This window comes from Haliotis cracherodii, unplaced genomic scaffold (genome assembly GCF_022045235.1).
Source record: "Haliotis cracherodii isolate W230 unplaced genomic scaffold, xgHalCrac1.p SCAF_9, whole genome shotgun sequence".
Taxonomy (NCBI): domain Eukaryota; kingdom Metazoa; phylum Mollusca; class Gastropoda; order Lepetellida; family Haliotidae; genus Haliotis; species Haliotis cracherodii.
The window spans coordinates 35,818,306-35,833,096 of record NW_027266343.1 but is presented as its reverse complement, the minus strand read 5'-3'; the positions used below and the strand labels follow the sequence as shown (position 1 = coordinate 35,833,096).

General features: G+C 42.0%; 1 protein-coding gene across 1 annotated transcript in view; it reads right to left on the bottom strand.

The window, feature by feature from the left end:
* Positions 1–13,389, bottom strand: part of LOC139453411 (G protein alpha i subunit-like) — a 175,820-nt gene extending 162,431 nt beyond the window's left edge. The window contains exon 1 of the mRNA XM_071235101.1: positions 13,268–13,389. The gene's annotated coding sequence lies outside the window, so the exon portion shown is untranslated. The remainder of the gene's footprint in view (positions 1–13,267) is intronic.
* Positions 13,390–14,791: the final 1,402 nt, after the last annotated feature.

Genomic DNA, 14,791 nt, shown 5'->3' with positions numbered 1-14,791 from the left:
TGGTCATACAATTATTCAGGAGTGCAAATCGAGAATGACAGAGGAAGTACTCTTCTATCAATATTAGCCTCCGCGCTGATGAGGCCGTCACATCAGCTGCAGCTGTTTCAATCAGAGGTTGCGTTTGTAATTTGATACCTCTGATTGACCAATCAGAATCAAGTAATTTCTACATTCATGGTAGAATTGATTTCTAGGCCCCTTGGGGCACAACTAATGTGATAATTGGTCGCCTCCTTCAACATGTACTAGGGATCTGAGGAGACTATATGGTTTTATACCCCTCTGACTTGTGTGCTAAGGAATGACTTAAAGGGGAGCTGTGGCCCTAGTTATTGAGCCCAATCCTTGTACATTTGTGACTAGTACATTCTGGGAAATTTAAATGTGGTGTCATTAGGGTTACATAGTGATTTAGACCCGTGAAGATCCGGGGTAGAATAGGTCTTCATTAACCCTTGCTTGCCGTAAAAGACGACTGTGCTTGTCGTAAGAGGCGACTAACGGGATCGGGTGGTCAGACTCGCTGACTTGGTTGATACATGTCATTGTATCCCAGTTGCGTAGATAGATGCCCGTGATATCAATCACTTGATTATTTACAGACCGCCGTCATATAGCTGGAATATTGATGAGTGCGGCGTAAAGCAACAAAGTTCTAATTCTAACTACGACGAAGTGTGTCAGTTGCAAGCTATTTTTCACCATAGTCCCTCCGAGGTCCACATACTACTGTCAGCGATACCGGAGTACCTGGTTCCCACTGGTATAGAAGTCTTCCTACTGGTTGTGTAAAAAGTCCTCCAGGCAGAAATGTCATTATGATCCATTACGTAATGCCTGCTAGACAGTTCTTTCTTCAAATTTGGTAAGAGGTGGAAATCTGACGGAGCCAAATCTGGTGAACACGAAGGATATTCAAGGCCATAGTCTTGCATACCAGCCATGGCGACACAGGTGCACGGGTGCATTGTCCTGGTGAAACAACCCATCGTCAGTTACGGTTCCTCGATGGTTAACCTTGATATGCTAACGCCGTTGCCTTAGCAGATTAGCAAATTATTGGCCATTAATGGCCTGACCTTACCTGTATGATTCCAGCTGAAGAAGCTTTGTCTTATTCGGGGGAGGGGACATTAGAGATTTCCATAGCTTGATTGATGTTTAGTGGTGATCCCATCTCATCCAAGGTTACATATTACTCCACAAAATCAGCTCGGCCTGCCTTAGAACGTCGTAAGTTCTCACGAGTGGTGATTGACCTGCAGTGTTTCTGATCAAGATTCAGAAACTTTGGAACCCACCGCTCTAGAACCTTTCTCATACCCAGTTCATTCCTCAGAATGTCTTCAACTCTCTCATGAGAGATCCCTACTGTATTGCCTATATGACACGTGGAGAGTCGTCGATTATCCATAATTGTATAGATTACTGAATTTTATAACCACCTAAGTGGTGTAAGTTTAAGGTCATCCTGATCTTGGATCAAATTCGAGGCTCTCTCTCCTCTTCTCGAACTCTGCTGCCTCTTAACAGTGACGAGAGAAGGAACATCATTCCCTAAAGTTGACACCATGTCCGCATGGATGACTGTAGGACTCGTCCCTTTCATTTGGAGATACGTGTTGACACTGAGGCACTCTCCCACAAAAGCAGTGAGAGGTGAATAAAATTACAATCATGTTTTACAATGAACAGACACTCTACTGTTACAACCTTGATATGTGTATGGTATGCATTGTCTTACAGGCTCAACTGGTGATGTGGCATCAAGGGTAGAGTAAATGAACAAAAGTTAAGTACACAATTGTTTCCATTTTCATCAACAGAGAATATCTAGTAACTCTGATGCCTTCAGTGATATGCTGCCTGGTTATGTTTTGGTTCAAATGCATCCTGTAAGCATGGGAAGTACTCTACTTAATACATACAAACTGTTAAGGGTCTACTATACATCCTTTGTAGTTTCTCAGAACATGTCAATCACCCGTCGTATGTCTTCATCTTTAGCTAGGGCATCATATTTAACATCATCACTTGTTGTCTGGTCTAGCAATGTTGCTGTGGTCACCGTGAAGCAAATCTCACGCTCTAAATCGGTATATACCCTTTGGCGATGTAACAGATAAATATAATACATAAAATACATTAATGTCGTGTGTACCAAGCGTACATGTACCTATAAACGGACTTCTTTCAGCGTCTTTCTACAACGCCTGCCACGTTGCTATGCAGCCCTACTACCAGAAGTGATCGATAGAGGCAAAATCCCAGTCTTCATTCAATATGTCACATATAAAGTCACACTGATTTACATGTGATTTATATAAATATCTGATTTTGGATCGATTTTATGGTTATCTAAACTCCGGCACAACAATCCTATATCTCCTAAACAGGAGCTACATTTACGCCAAAATAAAAAAAACAATATGTCTTTGATATTTATGAGCTTTGATATTTGCAGTATTAATGTATTCAGTTTTTGAAGTAAAGACTGAACGTTAACAATAACATGTTTTTTGTATATTTCAACAATGTTCTTGCCAACTTTGGAAATGATAGTATCGCTTTCAAAGCCACACACAGACCGTTGGCGTGTTGCCTACTGACAATGCAGTTACGTGGCGGTATGGATTAAGGCTCTGCATTAGTTCAGGAAATACCAAAGTACCTTGGTTAAACCACATCCACAACCTCCTGGAACAGCTTTTATCGCCATATGGTCTTCCACATTCAATCAAAGGTGCTGTCTTCACAAATCCTCCACAGGTGAAATAAATTGCATGGTTATCCCATGCGTTAAGGTAAGTATTACATACACTGAGCATCCCTCGTAATCATGTTCACCTTCATGTGAATACATGGTCCCTAATTAAAAGCTGCCGTTGCAGGTGGCTGGCTTTGATTAACGCTTACTGTTTTTGGTATATTGAATTTCATATTCAATTATTGAACAACCTTTACATCGGGTAAATAAAGCACAAATATGCTTTGTCGGGTTCCATGGCGTTCCTTGTTCAGCCTACATGCTAAACCGTAGCAATATCAATTACTGCTGAGGGAGCCTCTATTTGATTTCTACGGGGGATTGGAAGACTTTGTAAATGAATAGCGTGTACAGAAGAAAAGCTAAAACGAATAGTATGTTGGCAGTGGTGAAAATAAGGAATATTTTGTTTTTGTGTAAAATACCCAAACGTCATGATCATTTGTTTGTGTGTTAATGGTGAAAATAAATGAAATTGAAGCTCCCTCCTTAATTTTCCGCGTGGGATAGTTGTGTACACCTTTAAAAAGTCAAATGTTTTGACATACTTGAGCTTGGTTCTTTTTTTAGATTTCTGACTTTTCGGATGACTAGGTTCCGTATTTTCGCCAGAGATTATTGCGAAATATATCCCTGAAACTGATTTTTATTTTTATGTCCCTATGGGTACCAGTTGTGCTTCACTCCTTGATGATCTGTTTCTTTATGCAAATGAATAGGAATCTGCTAAATTTGACCAAATCAAAACACGGAAATTCAGATATATCGTACATCCGATATCGTTCAATGATTGTCAAATATTCCCTTTCACTGGTTTACCGAACCTGAATAAATGAGACCAGTGAAAAAAATACATATGTTTCTTATTTTCGATGCAAACATATTCAGACTTTTGGTTATAATCAATGAGGTTTAACACTTGTTATCGCCACTTATGTATTCTTGGATACAAATTAAATCTTGAAAAAACAAAAATTGTTAAGGAGTGAGGCTTTGAGTGAAATGGCTTAAACGCCGCTTTGAACAGCTTTTCGGATATATCCCGGCGTGTCAGCTTGATGTTGGAGGAAAGTCCAAAGTGACTGCTCGTAGACGTTATAAGAGAAGGGTTCTTTCATGGATGTCACGGTTTGTCGCACACAACATTGATTGATGGAGTGAAGAATATTGAGGTGTCCATTCTAGATCCACCGACGTAGTACCCACATCCTTGACATACACGTAGGAATTAGCTATCACGACGGTATGATGATGATGATGATGATAAATGTAGAATCTGCAATGAATTTAATGAGACTGCCCAACACATTCTCAGTGGGTGCCCGGCTTTTGCACAAACACAGTATCTTAATTAGCGACATGATGGAGTGGCTCGATCATTTTATTAACGCGTGTGTTTTTGACACAGAGGTCCATGCATGGTACGACCCAGTATATGTAAAATGATAAATACAAAATTCTAAGGAATAGGCCCGTACACAGCCTAAGACCAATCTAGGCCAACAGACCCGATCTTGTCCTTTTTGATATTCCCAATCAAATCATTTAGGTCACTGGATTTTCTATCCCCTTTGACACAAATGTAATTGACATGATTCAACATGGCAAAAATATGCGGACCTCGCTTTTGAAACGTCACGCTTGCATCCCAAATTGTTCGACTCCACATTGTTCTTGGTGCCTTAGGTTTGATACCTCTCAATCTGTTGACTGACATTGGGAGAGTACCGGGGTTTTCTACCAGGAATACAGCCCTTCTGACAATCTGGGTAATGCAGAGAATCTTCACATTCTCCGAAAAATTATGGGTGGGTTTGACTAGGCAGCGCTTCCTGGGAGAAGTCCCATTCGCTGTCTGGGCTGCATGTAGAGGGGGCAAGGACCCTGAGCTGATGATGAGTCTAACCAGCCTGACTGTGCTAGGATAAACACAACCCTCTTTGCTGCTTTTTTTATTTTAAATCTGTAAATCATCATCATCATCATCATAATAATAATAATAACGAACACGACGACGATGATGATGATGATGATGGCTAAAAATGAAGCAATAAATGGTCAGACGATGCATGCAATACAAGTGCAATAATCATGAACGCGACGTTAAACCCCATATAACCTCATGACGTATCTGAAGACCTCGCGTCAGACAGGGTTACACGTACGTGTATTTCGGTGTCTGTCAGAGGTGTTGTGCTGCTCCATCTGGTGCTGCCCTTGACTAGCCGACGTCTAGACACTGTAATTAGGAGCTGATGAGAAACTGAGCTATTTTCTCCCAGTAATTTGAGTTAACAAGTATTATGGCTTGACCGAACTGGCTTGTAGACCTTGATGTATGACGTCGTTTCCAGGGAGTGAGTGAATATTGTTTTGTTCCGTGTGTGGCAACATTGCATCCATAACACCAGGAATAGACTTCACTCAATGTGCTCCCGGAAAGACTTAAACATAGGTATCAGCTCCGGTAGCAGATCGGTTCCTAACTAATCTCACATGACCAAATTATTATTTTTTTATCTTATTTATTATCTTCTGATTTTCTGTACTGTAGATATTCCGTAGATATGTGATTTCACAAGGCTGAGGTTTTGTATTATTTTTCAAGAAACACGAAATAAAAATAATCTTATTCTTGATTTGATACGTTTCCTGCTAGGGCCATTTCCATTTGCATTGATGTTCGCCTGCAGGAAGTTTACAATGGGATGTTGTTTGACGCCGCACTCCAGCTATATGTCTGTAAATAATCGAGTCTGGACAAGACAATTGAATGATTGAGATCATAAGCATCGATCTACGCAGTTGAGATACGATTACATGCATCAGCGAGCCTGACCACCCGATCCCTTTAGTCGCCTCTTCCGAAAAAATACGATGATAAAGACAATTATACACATACACACAATGTCTTACTCAATATCCAAGCTTCGGAGTTTTTCCACTTTTATCAACTCGTGTTGATATATTTGACACTCGGGTGAGATTCTCTATATACATCTGTTTTACCATGATAACAATGGAATCCTAGAGTGAGTGAGTGAATGAGTTGGGTTAACGCCGCTTTTAACAGTATTCCAGTTATATCACGGCGTGTCACCTTTATGTGGGAGGAAAGCCCGAAGTGATGCAGGTCTCAGACGTTTACCACTTCGGTGAAACCCACGGGCACGGGTATGGTGCTGACAAACCTAGAAACAAATCGGGGCGAACCGGGATTCGAACCAACAATCATAGGTTTCTGGCATGCCCAAGGGACGCAACTCTGTACAGCGAATCGCGGCGCCTTAGGAGACTGGGCCCCCCGTGCCCCCGGAATGCAAGGTTGGACATTGTCGTGTAACATTGTCGCAGTGACGCAGATTAATTTTGACACTTTTGCTCGCTTTTATAAGAGCGACAACGCAAAAATGTCCCTTCTGGGATTCTATAGTCAACAATGGGAACTCCCATAAACATATACATGGCGCGTGGCAAATAACATGTATCTAAATGTTGCCTCCCACTCATTAAGGATGTTTTTTGTGTGAATCTGTGTTAATGATTGTTTCATTGATCGAGAGTATTGTATTTATCTTGTATGATTGGACGGACGTGACCAGGTACCCATGGCGACCACTTTTATTTGACCAGGTGATGGCCTGTTTCCGGTATCATCCACACGAATGAGCAAACATCATCCCGTCTATCATCGTCTTGCCGATTGGCCGCTATTCTCTCCAAATACCGGCTGCACGCTTGAGTTGAAATATGAAAACTATCGAAATGACGAATTCACTGACCTGAAATAGATGGATTACAGTCGTGTAGTTTCGAATGTGCCCGCTAGGGTCTTGTAATTGCTTCCGATTATCTCTGGTTTATTGTATGAACCCGATCTAGGTTCCATTGCATCAAACGGCATCACATTAGACTGTTTGATCAAACAATAGACAACTATCGACAGGCTGGAATAGTATTGAGGTCTCTATGATGGTATGATTTGGTTATTTGCATTAATTGAAACCGTCAGAAGACATTACCCGCCGACCGCCGTGGACAACAACGCGCATGCTCAGTGCGTGCTCACTCGAAGTACTATTGTCCCACGACTGTTTTACAATACTACGCGATAATCACGTGAGTGAGCGAGGGCATTGCCCACCAGATATTCACAATCAGGCTTAACGTAATAACATCGTTGCACATTATTCACAGAAGGGCAAACACAAATTGACAAGATAAACATGCAAGCAGATCATTTAGTGAGTAAGTCAATGAGAATGTTTTTCGCCGCCTTTGCCAACACTTCTGCAAAACCTATGGAGGAGGTAAACAAGCGTTTTGGGAATTTAGTCTTTGGTAACCCTCGATTACGCAGTGTATTCTATCTCCATTTTATTATGACCAAATAAATATGGACCATTTGGCCAGAAAATCTTCGTTTCGGAAGTGACCTCATCATTACTGTTTTATTATCAACATATAGCACCGCATTTCTTCTCGTCTATTATTAACTTCATGTTATTCGAATTAGGCTCAAAACAAAGCTATAGATGTTTCCATGGAACTTATAATGATAAATTGGATATGACACCCTGGATAATTGGGGACAGCCTTCGGCGTGGATCCATAACAGCTGTCATAAGTGTGAGTGAGTAAGAGCGAGTAGTGACTTTGGTTTAACGCCGCTTTGAACATCATTACAGATAAATCACGCTTTCCAGATTAAGAAGGTTTCTTTGAAAATATAGATGACCATGTGGATTCTCAGAAATGCAAAGGATTTGCTTGAATTTTTACAATCTCAGAAAAGTTCAATTCTGTCAAAGCATTTCATTTTTCAACTCTGTACACCACAATCCGACAGGAAAAACGTAAAGAAAAACGTCATGCCTTGGTGCATTGGGTATTTTAAAGTCACTTAACTATATGGCAAGAGGGGTTACTTTAACGTTCCAATAATCCCAGTTAATCGTTTATGTCGAGCCATATTCCAGCAGCTCCAATCTTTGTTGACCAAAATGACGTCCATTTCGATTCCCTATTTTGACTTGTACCATAAATTATGTTCCCTTCTTTGTTCAGGTAAAAAAATAACTTGCCTTTGCATGTATTTGTGACAGGTGTCACTGGTTGGGCATGATACGCTTACCTTTTCGCGAACACCTGGTGTCATCACTATTTGATAGGGATACAAAGCACATGCTTGGGATACAAGGGATACAATCGTACAATGGGCTCCGATTTTTGCAGAGATTTCATATGATTATGGAAAGGTTTTTGTCTCTTTTTTCAACATACATGTGATAGATACTATATATACCAGAATTGATGTAACACAGCTGGTTCATATAATATATAACTTTTTCTCCCCTTCCCCAATGATTGGTTTCAGCTTCTGTATTCTCTTCCGGATACACCCCAGTAAACCCACAATGTCTATTTCGATAATGATGGCTCGTTCATTATTTAAATGTAATCTAAACGCAACGAAAGTAGATCCTTCACAATAGCGTATCTCATAGAACCGTAATTAACAGATGTGAAAATAGTCGGACAACGCGCGAAAATAAGCTGTAATCTATAGGCTAGCTCAGTAGGGCGCAATGTGCGGGACTATTTCCACAGCTTTGTATTACAGCGTCTGAACAAACTTAGCCCTACGCACGCAATATCAATTTATACACACCGTCAGTGTGGAGAATAAGTTATTAAAGTCATATGTTGACGCAATATGATAAAAGTATTGCCGTGTTCTCCACGTGGGGTTGATAGCGTGAACATCGGTCAACTGTGACCAGGATGGCACACTGTATCAACAACGTCATGACATGTGAGTGTGGTGAATGAGGTAAAATAGTAATATTGCAGCTGTCTGTAGTCAGTAATATCGCAGCTGTCTGTAGTCAGTAATATCGCAGCTGTCTGTAGTCAGTAATATCGCAGCTGTCTGTGGTCAATCATATTACAGCTGTCTGTAGTCAGTAATATCGCAGCTGTCTGTAGTCAGTAATATCGCAGCTGTCTGTGGTCAATCATATTACAGCTGACTGTAGTCAGTAATATAACAGCTGCCTGTTGTCAGTAATATCGCAGCTGTCTGTAGTCAGTAATATCGCAGCTGTCTGTGGTCAATCATATTACAGCTGTCTGTAGTCAGTAATATCACAGCTGTCTGTAGTCAGTAATATAACAGCTGCCTGTTGTCAGTAATATCACAGCTGTCTGTTGTCAGTAATATCGCAGCTGTCTGTAGTCAGTAATATCGCAGCTGTCTGTAGTCAGTAATATCGCAGCTGTCTGTAGTCAGTAATATAATAGCTGCCTGTTGTCAGTAATATAACAGCTGCCTGTTGTCAGTAATATCACAGCTGCCTGTAGTAAGTCATGTCACAGCTGTCTGTAGTCAGTAATAACACAGCTGCCTCTGGTCAGTAATATGACAGCTGCCTGTAGTAAGTCATGTCACAGCTGTCTGTAGTCACCTGCATCATGATAGTCTGTACCCACTTGGTATTTTGTTTTACCACAGGGGCCGTAATATCAGAACCATATCCTATACAGATGATTCGTCAAATAAACTTTGAATAAAGTGCCGGACAACACAGACCTGAATTCCAGACTTAGACAGTAGAACATTATACAATCGACCAACTTTAGGAACATTTCTGATGGACACATGTACTTTCTTTTCCTGTTGGTGCATTGGTTGGTTGGTTGTTTAACGCCGCACTCATCAATATTCCAGCTATATGACGGCGGTTTCTAAATAATCGAGTCTGGACCAGACAGTCCAATGATTGATATCATGAACATCGATCCACGCAATTGGGATCGATGACATGCTTCAACCAAGTCAGTTAGTACGACAACCCGATACCGTTTGTTTGTTGTTTAACGCCGCACTCCAACATTGCAGCTATATGATCTGTAAATAATCGAGAGTGGACCAGACAATCCAGTGATTGATATCATCAGCATCGATCCATGCAATTGGGATACGATGACATGCATCAACCAAGTCAGCGAGCCTGACCACCCGATCCCGTAAGTCGCCTCTTACGACCAGCATAGTCGCTTTTTACGGCAAGCATGGGTTGCTGAAGACCTATTCTACCCGGATCTTGACGGGTCTGTTGGTGTATACGCATGGATACACATATGGTTTGGAGCAGGTAACAGTCGTATCACATGTTCAACACATCTGAGTGAGTCATGTGCAATTACGCACATTCTTCAACTACATTTTACGTTATACTCCAACACAAAAGTCTGAGGATTTCCCAGTCTGATACTGGCCGCCTCCGTGGTCTTGTGGTAGAGCGTCCGCCCGGAAAGCGGAAGGTCCGGGGTTCGATCACCGGCCGCGTCATACCAAAAGACGTTTAAAGATGGTACTTGTTGTTACCCTGTCTGGCGCTCGGCATTAAAGGGCTAAAACAGGGACTGGTCGGCTCGGAGTCAGTATACTGTGTCTGAGTGGGGTATTCATGTTAAACTGTGGCATGGTATCTCAGTGAGCTAGCACTATAAATCGGCATGAGTCCGGACTAGTACAAGCAGCAACAAACACACACACACACACACACACACACACACACACGTGCATGCACGTTGCTATATAAGTGCAATAATCTTGGACGCGACGTTAAACCCAATTTCACCTCACCTCACCTCTTAGTCTGATACTGCCCACATACGGCTATCAAATAAGCAAAGCCCGTGAGTATGAAATGGAGCTATCAGACAAAGGGCATTTTTCAGATATTATACTGTCACCGCGTGTGAGCGTCTGCACAGTACCCACCTTCAGCTATCAAGTGGACGGACATATGAGAGCAGAGTCCAATGCCATCTGTACTTCCGGTACTGGTCCACACAACATCGCGACACCGACGGCGATAATTACGCTAAGTATAACCTGACCACCGATGTCTTTGATAATACCCATGATAAAACCACACAGACAACTCCACTGCTGTGTCCAGGAAGCCATATCCGGCGTCTGGCAACGACATCAGCACTTCCATCGGTGGCGATTTGTCGTGAACGCGTAAATTGGGCTCGTGAGGAAACCAATTAGCAACAACAGGCCTAAAACATAAGGTTCTCCTAACCCTGTTTGGCAAACTTCATCAATAAAGGATGCTCGGATGTTATAGTGGATTTATAAAACAATCCTATTACATAATGCATCCTTTCTACAATGTACTGGTTTGACTGAAGTTGGACGGGAGTTGATTAATTAAATGTGCTTGAAGTCCTCGCAATGCCAGTTTGCTGAGCTATTAATCTACATGGATACAAGGGCAATACACTTGGTGTTCTCAGCGGTAAAACACATCGCTGAACAAAAGCGCTATCCTCCGTCCCGTCATCGCAACAGGGTCAATACAGAGGTCACAGCCACACTGTCCTACATACAATCTCTGGAAATATGACGATACGGAGGGCGTACTGTCCCAGAAACACTACGTTTTATACGACCTCTAAAACACGACAATATAGAGTTTACCGTCACAGAAACACAACGCTCTATCCAACCTCTGAAAACATGACAATATAGAGTTTACCTTCACAGAAACACAACGCTCTATCCAACCTCTGAAAACATGACAATATATAGTATACCGCCACAGAGACGCTACGATGACAATATAGAGGCTATACTGTCCTGGAAACAAAATAATCTATACAATCCCTGCAACCCTGGCGATATAGAGGCTATATTGTCACAGAAACACTAAGCTCTTTACAATCACTGCAACTCTGGCGATATAGAGGCTATACCGTTACAGAAACACTACGCTTATACAATCCCTGCAATTCTGACAATATAGGGGCTATACTGTCACAGAAACACTACACACTTTACAATCACTGCAACCAGGACAATACAGAGGCTATACTGTCACAGAAACACTACGCACTTTACAATCACTGCAACCAGGACAATATAGAGGCTATGTTCACAGAAACACAACGTTTCATACATCACTGCAACCATGACGACACAGAGGCTATACCGTTACAGAAACACTACGCTCTATGCAATCACTGCAACCATGACAATATAGAGGATATATTGTCACAGAAAAACTAAGCTCTTTACAATCACTGCAACCATGACGACATAGAGGCTATACAATTACAGAAACACTACGCTCTATAAAATCACTGCAACCATGACAATATAGAGGATATATTGTTACAGAAACACTACGCTCTATACAGTCTCTGCAACCATGACGATATAGAGGCTATACCGTTACAGAAACACTTCGCTCCATGCAATCACTGCAACCATGACGATATAAAGGCTATACCGTTACAGAAACACTACGCTCGATACAATATCTGCGCCCAGTCCTACACTAAGCACTGTGAACTACTGTCACGGTGTGCACGCCTGTGTTGCCAAGTTATTGTTACCTGCTATACCTCAACAACACGTAAAGTTCCGGGTTGTAATTGGTCTTCAGCATGCTTGTCGTTCGAGGAAACTAATGAGATCGGCTTGTCAGGCTCGCTGACTTGGTTGATGCATGTTATCGTATCCCAATTGCGTAGATCGATGCTCAGGATATCAATCACTGGGTTGTCTTGTCCAGATTCGATTATTTACAGCCGTCATACAGCTGGAATACTGCTGCATGTGGCGTTAAACAACAAACAAACAAACAAACTATGTCTCAACAAAGCACTCTTGACAGTGAGTTGCCAATGTGTCTATTTGTGTCACTACACATGACAAACCGAAATAATTTTCCGCAGAAAAATAAGGAATCTTCTAAACGAAGATATACCAATTCGCCGAACACAGCATCAGAGAGGGTACCAGAATGGGCTTCACACATTGTACCCATGTCGGGAATAGAACCTGGGTCTTCGGCGTGACGAGCAAACGCTTTAATCACTAGGCTACCCGACCGCCCCTAATTTGTTTTCACCACGAATGAATAACATTATATATCAAGACGATGTAATGAATATATGTCACGCACTAAACCCAACAGAGTAACTTGCAGTACCTCATACCTGTCAATCTGTTTATGCACATATGTATGCCTTTTTTATAGTTCACTGCAAAATGTACACATGATGTGTACGAGTGATCAAGGTTTCTTGTACCTTCAAAAACATACCTCATCAACAGCCATATTCAAAGTTCCTGACATCTCCTTAGTTTAAGCGTGTTGACAATATTGGAAAAACCATAAAAGAGTGAAAAGAGAATAAGTAATCTAGTTCAAGGTTTCCAAAATATTTAGAATGTAAACAGAGTTCGTGTTCAATGTCATCCCGAGACACTGAGTTCTCCACACAACCTCGAGCACCCGTCATGCCGTGCGCGGGAAATGTCCCATACTGATGACGTCACATTGTCACTAAAACGCGACTCGGCTAACATAAAGCTCCTTCCTAACAAAAGTAAAACAAAAAGCTGTGTCATGTGTCAAACATAAACGCCTGTCATCTCAACACGAATTCCTAAAGACAACATTTTACACCTACCTTTCTCGGCTGATTTCGAATAAAATTCCTCCACCAACACCCGAGCGGCCGAATACTATCCTCGCCGCCTATAGTCCTATAGGCCACGGGGAAGAGTAAGTTAATTTATACACCCAAGTTTGTGCAAGTATCGGCATTACTTGAATCCGTCAGTGTGGCGAAGAAGCGGCTTGCACTCCGCCAATCAATAGCCAATAGCTGCCACCAACCGACCTTCACCTTCCCGGCAGCAGCAGGAGTTAGCGGGTCCATGCATGTCCGACTAACACAGGCAGTCTAGAGCTATGCCAATCCTATTAACATCGTCTGAACGTCTTTGGCCCCCCTAAAACCCCCTAATGCAATCTGAGGGGACATCCGTCACTGCCTGCCTCACCAACATCGGCGACAGTGGGGACACCGACATTGGTGACATCTTGGTGGCATCCCAGCTGGTAACCACGGGGACTTGTCCATTTGGCGCATGTCCATTTGGCGGCTAATAGACAAGAGGATTTCTTGATTTTCTTGTCTGTTAAACCGATTAAAACCAGGAAAAACAAATCACTGTCGGAACTAAGCCATTTGGGCTGATAAATTGTTACAAGTAATTAAGTATGAGGGTTTTTGTAATGCACCCATGTAAGCTTATTAACGCTTATTGTCCGTTAAGACCGTCTACTGACATTCTACTGAGCAGGGGGACAATTTCAGGCTCGCAGATTCCATCTAAAAATCCGATTTAACATTTAATTTCTTACGCTCGACGGGAAATATTTGAGAGCAGGCCACATGTCTCCATCACTAGGGTGTCTCACTGCTTGGAGGAGTGGGCTTCTGTGGCTGAATATAGCACTAAGCCTCCTTGTTCATGTCTGTCTGAACCGTCTGTAATCGTTAATCTGATAATAAGTGGAATGTATGTTTCCTGGGAAAAGTTTTAATAATTGATGTAATATAAGCCTTATCTTCAACTTTCAAAATATATAATGGTTTATTGTAAGTTTCATTTTATGAGATTTTAATTTGCCTCTGGTAAGTGAACATTATGAGAACGTGTAAGCTGCACTGGTTTGACATGTACTGTGTAAGAAACTGCCTGAAAACAATGCACATTAAGGAAAGAGAGTCTTCTGTTACCTCATTGAAGTGACCGCCTCGGTGGTCCAGTGGGTACAGTGTCTGCCCGGAGAGGGAAAGGTCTTTGGTTCTATTCCTGACCGCGTCATATCAAAAGACTTTAAAAGATGGTACTTGTTGTTACCCTGCCTGGCATTCGGTTTATTTGGTCAAACACGGATTAGTCGGCTCGGAGTCCAGTATACTGTGTGTGTGAGTGGGATATTCATGTTAATGTGTGGTATCGTATCTCAGGTGTCCAGCACTATAAAACAAAGCAGACAGACAGACACACACACACACACACACACACACACACACACACACACACACACACATACACACAAATGCGCGTAACTGCACTTCGCTAAATAAGTGTAATAATCTTGAACGTGACGTTAAAGCTCACCTCACCTCACCTCACCT